Source organism: Onychomys torridus, chromosome 1 (genome assembly GCF_903995425.1).
Source record: "Onychomys torridus chromosome 1, mOncTor1.1, whole genome shotgun sequence".
NCBI lineage: Eukaryota > Metazoa > Chordata > Mammalia > Rodentia > Cricetidae > Onychomys > Onychomys torridus.
The window spans coordinates 19828210-19838003 of record NC_050443.1 but is presented as its reverse complement, the minus strand read 5'-3'; the positions used below and the strand labels follow the sequence as shown (position 1 = coordinate 19838003).

The 9794-nt window shown below is 39.0% G+C and overlaps 1 pseudogene; it reads right to left on the bottom strand.

The window, feature by feature from the left end:
• Window positions 1-230: 230 nt before the first annotated feature.
• The window catches only part of LOC118592041, a 102153-nt pseudogene continuing 92589 nt past the window's right edge, over window positions 231-9794 (bottom strand).

Below are 9794 nucleotides of genomic sequence, written 5' to 3'. Positions count from 1 at the left end.
TGCCGAGTTATCTCTCCACAATCATGATTTATTTATTTTTTATGGCAATGAATTTCCTTTAATCAAAGATAACTGTGACAAATTAATTAGCTCTCATAAGCTACATTTTACTAAAAACAATCTTCTTTAAAAACATTTAATAAACCATATATACAATGTATGTTGCTTTCCTTTCAGTATTGTCTTTAGTTCTTCAGCTGGTATCAGGCACTTAGCCACTGCCCTCTGACTCAGATCACAGGGTAAGAAATCTCAAAGATTTTTGTTATCTCCTCCCAGTTATGATAACTCAAAGCTATAATTCCTTGACTCCTAATTTGAGAGTTTTGGTCAATTCCCTCACTTTGTTTATTAATCACTGGTTCTATTATTGGTAGTCAGTTTCATTCAAGCTTTATTCTTGCAAAAGCATCCCTTATAATGAAGGAAACAGGCAAGATGTTTACCACTGTACACGGGAAAGTATGTGGATCAACTACAAAATCAAAAAAGGACATTGGGGTATCAAGGTCTTTTCTGAAGTAAGTCTGCAACAATTCCAAGATTCTTCCTACTTCATTCTCCATTGTTCCTTGGAGACCCTCCCAAGCCTTTCTACTGAGCATGCCTCCCCAACTGCTCTTCTTTCATATAAGGTTGTCTTGGATAATCACTTTGTGGCTTTGGCACAGGGAATTCTTCATGTATTGAAACTAGCAGAAAGTGGAATGTATGGGTTTTATTAAAGGTGTTTTCTACTGTTTTGCCTGATATTTGTCACAAATAATTATTTCAAAATCAGTTTTATCTTCATCATAGATGATTTCTTCAGATTCTAGTGGATTTACACCCATATGTATAAGTAGAGTTTCAATGTATGTTAACATCAAATGAGTTTAGGTCAGAGCATAGCTGTTTGGCTTTCTTTCTTTTTTTATTTTCAGACTCTCACTTTATGTACTTTTAATCATCAAATGATAGTTAATTACTTATCACAGAATCAGAAAAACACTTATGTAAAAGTAGAGTGGAGAAGCCAATGGTTGCTAGGACTGGACACCTGCAAGGAGCTTATGTCAATTTCTCTGAAAGAAATCAATACACACTGGCAGTTAATTAAAGATCTTTTCCTTTCTGGTCAGTCTTCAAAATTTTTAAAAATGGCCCTGTATCATAGGGAACCAAAGATTTTTATGGAGGGGCTATGTCTTAATGGCCTTGGAGTCTGGCTATTTCTCTTAAGAAAAAAAACCAGGAAAACAAGAAATGTGTATTAGATTTCCATTTAATCTAAAATGTGGCCCAAAATAAAGCACTATGTCTGACTACATTTTATTGGGTTTCTTTTTACCCAAGACCGAAGCCAGAACAACAAACTGGGCATTTAGAACTGCATCTCATTCTTGCCATACTTGGTTAAACAGAATGTTGGCTTCTGCAAGGATTTCTGTTAATTTTTCACCAACATTCAGTATGTCTTCCCAGTTTTTTTGGATGGAGTTGATGAGAATGTGGTACTGATGGCTGATCAGGTGGCACAGGGCCTGATTGTACTTGACCTCCTAGCAGGCAAGAACCATCAGCTCATCCCCAGAATCAGATGGGCTGATGTCCTCCTGCAGGCCAGCTAGACCATGAGCGGATGCGGTCCCAGTATGGGTCAGTGGCTGCTGTTCTCATAATTTATTTTTATTTTACATGTGTAAATTGTTGCCTGCATGTATGTGTGTACATTTTGTGCATTCAGTATCCCTAGATATCAGAAGAGGTTGTTAGATGCCCTAGAATTAAAATTATTGGTGGTTATGAGACACCATGTGGATGCTGTAACTGAACCTGGATCCTCTTAACCTTAGAGCCAACTCGTCAGCCTGTCACATATAGATTTTTATATAAAATTAAGTTTTTATTCATCTTAGATAGACATGTAGGTATAACATTACTCATTAATATATTAATACTTTTTAACTGTACATTTCACTTTCTGTGTTTGTTTGTTTGAGGCTGGAGCTGGCCTTGCACTTTCTGTGCTTCGAAGGCTGATCTTAAACTCTTGATCCTCCTGCCTTTACCTCTTAGTGTTAGAATTACAGGCATATATCACCACACCCAGTTGCACATTTCAGTTTGTATATATATAAAGCTGAACTGTTTCTAAAGAGGCTGCATTCCCATAGACATATTGTATAAGTCCATACTAAAAGTATAAGCTCCAAGCAAACAGGATTCTAGCTCCAATGAATCTCTGCACTGTCAACTGAGATGGGCCTGATACTCAAGAGAACAATCAGGGATCAACTTTGCAAGACTAAGAGAGGACCTGGGCACAGAGCTGCTGTCTTTTAGCCTTGAGAGAGAATGTTTCTCAATAACATTTGCCCATTGAGATACAAGGTGAATGAGGCAGCTCAAAAAGGAGTAATTGGGTATTCTGGACTTCCTACCTCAGCTGTAAGATTTTAGTCTAGGAGACTGGATGATGGAAATGTTATTTTCAATACCAGAGCAAACTCATCAATCATGTGACCTCAAGATGAAATTTGTGTCATGCAACTTTTTCTTCCTGTTGTGATCTGCTCCTTCACACTTACAAAGAAGCCAGACCTCTCTGAACCTACCTCATCTAGGCATACCTTCCTTAATCCGGGAAAGAGTGACACTGGTCTAGAGGGAACACAGCAGCCAGACACTCTCAGATGTTATCATTAAATAATTATCTAAAAACAAGCAATGACTATGCTTTGTCAACATTGTTCCCAGATGTTAGTTAAATTATTTTTTGACATGAATCTTCTAGAAACAATTAAACAATGAAAGGGTGAAAATTGCCAGGAAACAGTGGGCAAGCAGCCAAGATGGCAATGGTCAGGAGGAATCATAGTGGGCCATCAATAGAAAGAAAAGTGACTCTTCCATATCAGCCCCAGAGTGAAGACCATGATACTTTTTGTGCCATTTAGGAATCTAACTCATTTTGAGGCATATAAAATTTCACACTACATCTCCCCCAAGTAATTAAAGCCAATAGAATTTATCTTTAGCATTTAAAAAAAGGTACATTTTTCCCCACCATAAGAAAAAACATCTGTTTGATTTAAAAGTGTCCGGCTTCATACCCTAAAGATAAATTGGAGATCCAGAGTGAAAAAAGGAAGCTTGAAGTAATGGAGCATAAACACCATACAGAGAAAAGGTAATCAAAAGAAAGCTGTAGCTGGCATAGAAAGTTTGTACCCAGAAAATATGCCTTATTTGGGGGTGGAGGAGGGTGGGATGGTTGGGTCCTATACAGGTTGGTGCTGTGCACTTTACTGAGAGCTCTGAGTGATAAAAGCTCTAGATGCTGCAGAGCTCAGGATTTCTCTGGATTGTAGACTGTTCTATAGTCAAAAGATATTCCTAGATTCAAACTTATGGTTGAGATTATAAACATTCCCCTAGGGCTCCATCTAGTTTACCCTGTGTAAGATTTTTTTCCTTTTTATTATTATTATTATTATTATTATTATTATTATTATTATTATGTTTTAATTTTACACATCAGCCATGGGTTCCCCTGTCTTCCCTGCTCCCACCCCACCCTCACCTTCCCCCTATCCCCTCACCTCCATTCCCATCTCCTCCAGGGCCAAGACTCCCCTGGGGATTCATTTAAACCTGGTGGATTCAGTTCAGGCAGGTCCAGTCCCCTCCTTCCAGGCTGAGCAAAGTGTCCCTGTGTAAGCACAAGGTTCCAAACAGCCAGCTCATGCACTAAGGACAGGTCCTGGTCCCACAGCCTGGATGCCTCCCAAACAGTTGAAGCTATTCAATTGTCTCACTTATCCAGAGGGCCTGATCCAGCTGGGGGCTCCACAGCCTTTGGCTCATAATTCATGTGCTTCCATTCATTTGGCTATTTGTCCCTGTGCTTTTTGCAATCTTGGATTCAACAATTCACACTCTTGCAGACCTTCCTCTTTCTCGATAGTTGGACTCCTGGAGCTCCACCTGGGGCCTGGCTGAGGATCTCTGCATCCACTTCCATCAGTTATTGGACGAGAGTTCTAGCACAACTGTTAGGGTGTTTGGCCATCTGATCACCAGACTAGGTCAGATCAGGCTTTCTCTCGACCATTGCCAGCAGTCTACAGAGGATCTATCATTGTGAATTTCTGGGGACCTCTCCAGCACTCTGCCTATTCCTGTTCTCATATGGTCTTCATTTATCATGGTCTGTTATTCCTTGTTCTCCCTTTCTGTTCTTGATCTAGCTGGGATCTCCTGCTCCTCTGAGATCTACATGAACAACCTGGATGACAGTGGGCGTAATGAAGGGCAAGAATTGAAGTTTTTGTTTTTTGTTTTTGTTTTTGTTGTTGTTGTTGTTGTTTGTCTCTGTAAGAAAATACTTGAGGAAAAAAAAAAACTTCAGGAAATAAGGCTTATTTGGGATTGTAATTTCAGTCTATGAGCAGCTGGTCTGTTCAGGCCGAGGTATGTGTTGGAGCTGGTTACTTCACTATGTGAGGTATGTGTTGAAGCTGGTTGCTCATCTCATGGTAGACAGATAGAGGGTGACACAGGAAGAGGCCTGAGCAACCAATACTCTTCAAATACAAGTTAGGAACAAAAAATAATCACCATGTCCCATAAAGAAACATATGAATAAAGTGAAAGCGCAAGGTAAGGTAATGGTTGTTACAAAGACCCACACCTGCCAGGCAGTGGTGGCACACTCCTTTAATCTCATCACTTGGAAAGCAGAGCCAGGAGGATCTCTGTGAGTTCAAGGCCAGCCTGGTCTACGAGCAATATCCAGGATAGGCACCAAAACTACACAGAGAAACTCTGTTTTGAAACAACAACAACAACAAAACAACCAAAAAAAAAAAAAAAAATCAAAGACCCACACCTGGCTAGCCAGTACAAAGAAACAGAGAGGCCACTTGGGTTTTTATTCTAATGCAGGTAGCAACTGCATCTTTCACCCATTTGTTGGGATCTAACCTCACAGTCCTTTGTGATTGGCTAGTGTTAAAAGAATTGGTGCAAAAGAAATGAAGGCAAATAGGAAAGTCACTGAAGTTCTGAGAAAGCAGGGGAGACTGTATGTAAACAAAAGTTTTACTGGATGGTCATAGTAAAACATTTGCATAAAGGATTTTCAAGATTGGGAAAATAAAAATATTTGCATAAGAGTCTTACAGGTGCTGGGGTGAAAAAGATTTGAATTATTTGCCATAAACAAAAATTTTACAGTATTTGACAGAAAGACTAATATTTAATGTTTCTTACAGACACATCAGGTGACTGCCTTTTTCTAATCTGCTCCCACTTTCTAATATCCCCTTCTGTATGACTCATCTATGAACTTGCCTGTTGATGAAGTTAATGCCCTCAAAAGTAATTCACTTTCTGTTGATCAGTTAGAGAACAAGCTGTCAACACATGTACCTTTAACAAAGACATTTCATAATCAAACCATAATGCTCTTTGCTAGATAGAAGCAGAAATGGATGCAAGAGTCTCTGATAGCATAAACAGGTGAGGGAACATCACATCACTGCAGGACAGAGGAAGAAAGCCCCAACAAACCAAATTCAAGGCAAAGCCAAAATGTTATTTAGTCCCTTCACTTCTGTACATGAGCTCTCATTTCAGCATCTTTTCTTTTCTGGGATCCCAGACTATGAGAAAAAGGTGGAGAAACATCACACCCTCTAGTCTAATCCAACAATCATCATTGGATTTGAGTTAAAGTAAATTTGTGGCTCATACCTTTAAAATCAATAAACTCTATTTTTAAGAGCAGTTTTAGATTCACAGTAAAATTGGAAAGAAAGCATAGCCTTAACCACATAACAACCCCCATTATTTTTATCCCATACCTGGTGATGTATTTGTTGTAGTTGATAAACCAACATTGACACATCATTATCACCCGAAGTTCACAGTTTGCATTACGATCCACATGGGGATTGTATTTTCTATGGGTTTTGACAAATGTATGGTGACATCTAACCTCTATAATAGCATCATTCAGAAAAATTTCACTATTCTAAAAACATCTCTGTGTTCCACCAGTTCCTCCACCTTAAGCCTCACATCCTGGCATTCACTTATCTTTTTGTTGTGTCCATGGTCTTGCCTTTCTAAGATACCACACAGTAGGGATCATAATGTATTGAAGTATTTTCAGATTGGAATTTTTTTACTTTGTAATTTTCACCATATATGATTTCTTTTCAAGATGTCCTCTTTATTGAAAGGTTTCCTTACTTTATTTTATGTGCAAAGTGTTTGGGCTGCATGTGTGTAGATGTACCTTGTAGGTGACTGCTGCTCTTGGGGGCCAGAAGAAGGTATTAGGTACTCTAGATCTGAAGTTGCATGCGGTTGTGTACTGCTATGTGGGTGCTAGGAACTAAACCAAGGTCCTCTACAAAATCACCCAGTGCTCTTAACCATCCAGCCATCTTTCCAGCCCCAGGGGTCCTCTTTTCAAAGTACCAACATACACATGTGGCAAATAGTAAGTCTCACCCAAGAAGCTACTTTAGAAAACAGTCCCAGTTCTTGAATGGATTTCTCTGGAAAGGGGAAGTAAAAGAAATCTCCTGGATAACTGGTGTGATAGGGTGGGACTCATAGGAGCTCACAAACACTGAATCAACAGCTTGAGAGTCTGCATGGGACAGACCTAGGCCCTCTACATACGTGTGACAATTATGTAGCTTGTTCTATTTGTGGGACTCCTAGCAGTGGTATCAATGTTTGAGCTGGCCTTTGGGAATGTATTCCCCATTCTGGGTTGCCTTGCACAGCCTTAATACAAAGGTGGAGCTTAGCCCTACCTCAACTTGATATGCCATGCTTTGTTGACACTCATGGGAGGCTTGCCCCTTACTGAACACAAACATAGTAGGAGTAAATTGAGCTGCAGAGGGGAGGGAGGTTGAGGAAAGGGGAGAAGAGGAAGGGGGTGAAATTGCAGTAGGGATGTAAAATAAATTTAAAAATTTAATTAATAAAAAATATTTTTAAAAAGAAGACAGTACCAGTTCTAGTCCTTCTACTACTCTTATCCACAAGGAATTGAAAATAAAACTACCAGGGCCAGTTCTCTAGGTCCATGAGTAAAGGAGTTTTCCATCAAACAAAATGACTAGAGTCATTTGATTCTGGAAAACCACACGATAAAGAACTGACCCTCATATTGTCCTCTGACCTTGACACGTATGAATATTCATGTGCGCGCGCGTGCGCGCGCGCACACATACACACACACACACTCACACACACATTAAACAAATAAATGTAAAGAAAATTAACTATGAGTCATATTTGGTGGGGCATGCTTGTAATCTTGGCCCTCTTGAAGCTGAGGTAGATGGTCTGAGAAGTCAAAGTTGCTTTGATCGATATAATGAGGTCCTATCTCAAACAAAACATGAGGACAAAAAGGTGAAAAATAGGTGTTGGAGAGATTAAGACCATTAAGATCACTTGCTGCAGAGGACTGGTGTTCCATTCCCAGCACCTATATGGCAGCCTATGTCCATATCTCCAATTCCAGAGTATCTGATATTCTACAGTCACCAGGCACTGATGTGGTACATGTACATACATAAAGAAAAAAATACTCATACATATAAAATAAAATTTGAAAAAATCTAAAAGAAATACATAAAAAGTAAACTTTATAAAAGTATTGTTTATCTAATGTTCATCTTTCCTACTGGAATGCAGGCTCTTCAGGATAAATTTATTAATGATTTGTCAACCAATTCTCACAGTTTGGCTTACAACTTAAAAAGTAAAGAGAACAGGACAAACTAATTAAGGAGAGTGTAGATCCTTTTCAAGCCATGCCAACTCAGATGGCTATCTTGCTTTGCAATCTCACCTTTCAGTGCTGTATCAGAAACATGGGGTGGGGTGGGGCAGTTGTGGGTGCTTAGAACATTTTACATCCACCTCTCAAAATGATCTTTTCAATTATTCATTTCAAATATTGTGATTAAATTCTACTTTTGAGATCTGTAATTACATATCAGTCAACCAGTCATGTGATACACCATTCAGAACAACTGCTAACTGAGCTTGATTTTCAATTACTGGTCTTCCAGCAGAAGTTGTTACAATATGAGGAGAGCAAGAGAAGAGAACAAAAACAAAAAAAGAGGCAAATATTGCATGTTCTCTCTTACATGTAGAACTGACACTATGTATGTTTGTATTTGTGTATACATATATGTGTATGTATGTGTCTCTGTGTCTATTTCTCTGTGTGTGTGAGTCTGTTCATCTCTCTCTCGTGTGTGTGTGTGTGTGTGTGTGTGTGTGTGTGTGTGTATGACATGAAAGCAGAAGCGTAACTATTGGAAGTAGAAAGAAAGCACATGGAGGTAGGAAAAGAGAGGGTGAAAGGGAAATAAGAAAAAAATTGTCACAGTATAGACACAAAATAGGCATCTGTAGACCACAGTTACAACAGTATACTCTGTCATATGTGATGTCCATGTGTATGTATGTATGTGTGCATGTGTTGGATCATACCAGACTCTAGAAGCTTTGGAGTGCAGAAAGACCAGCTCTGTGTTTCCGTATTTTCTGACTATTTAACTTCAGCCTTGTGTTTGGGTATTTAGAGTAGATCATTCCACGCAATAATGAATTTTACTGTGAAGTTTCCAGATATGCATATAATGTTCTTTCATCATTTTGAATCCTTTACTGTCACTCTCTGTTGCCCTGTACCCTAAACCCCCATTTTCTATGTTCTTCCTCTTCCCAGGTAATGATTTGAATCAGAATGGCTCCATAGGCTCACATATTTGAATTATTGGTCCCTAGGTGATTGAACTGTTTGACGATTAAGAGGCATTGTCTTATTGGAGAAGATGTATCACTAGGGGCAAGCATTGAGATTTCTAAAGTCCACACTGTTCCCAGTTATCTCTCTTCACTTGTGGATGAGATATAAGCTCCAGCACCCTGCCTGCTACTGCCATACTCCCCACTATGATGGTCATAGATTCTAACTTTCTGAAACCCAAGTCCCCATTAAATGCTTTTTTAATAAGTTGCCTTGGTCTTGGTGCTTTGTCAAAGCAGTAGAAAAGTAACTAAGATACCGTCTTAGTAGTTTTATACCTCTAAGAAAAGCTTCTGTGTATGAGAGAAATGTGAGCCATTTGTTTTTCTGAATCTGCCTTATTGTTTCACATGATAATCTCCAGTTCTATCCCCTCTCTGCAGATGATGTCATTTTGTTCATTTGTCTTTATGACTTAAAGAAGTTCCATCATGGTTAGACAGTAGATTTTCTTATCCACTGACTTGACGGACATCTTGACTGATTCTATGTTTTGAGTATTCTTTACTGTTTGAAGATGTGTTTTTCTGTAATTGGTGCAATAAAAATTTGAATGCCCAATAGCTAGTCAGGAGATATAGGCAGGATTTTCTGGGAGAGAAAGGAAGAGGAGGAGGAATCTAGGCATTCAGAAGCCAGGAGACATGGAGAGGAAATAGGAAGTGCAAGATGGAAGAGAGGTAATGCCACATGATAGAAAGTAGATGAAAACAAATGGATTAATTTAAGTTATAAGAGCTAGTTAGAAACAAGCATAAGCCATAGGCAGAGATTTCATAATTAATAAGTCTCCATGTCATTATTTGGGAGCTGGCTGGTGGGACAGGAAAAGATTCATTACAGGGTATTGTGAGTGGTGCCATAACAAACACAGCTGTGCAAGTGTCTCCTCTGTCAGCAGACTTTGATTCCTTTGGATGCATATTAACAAGTGGTATAACTGGATCACTATTTT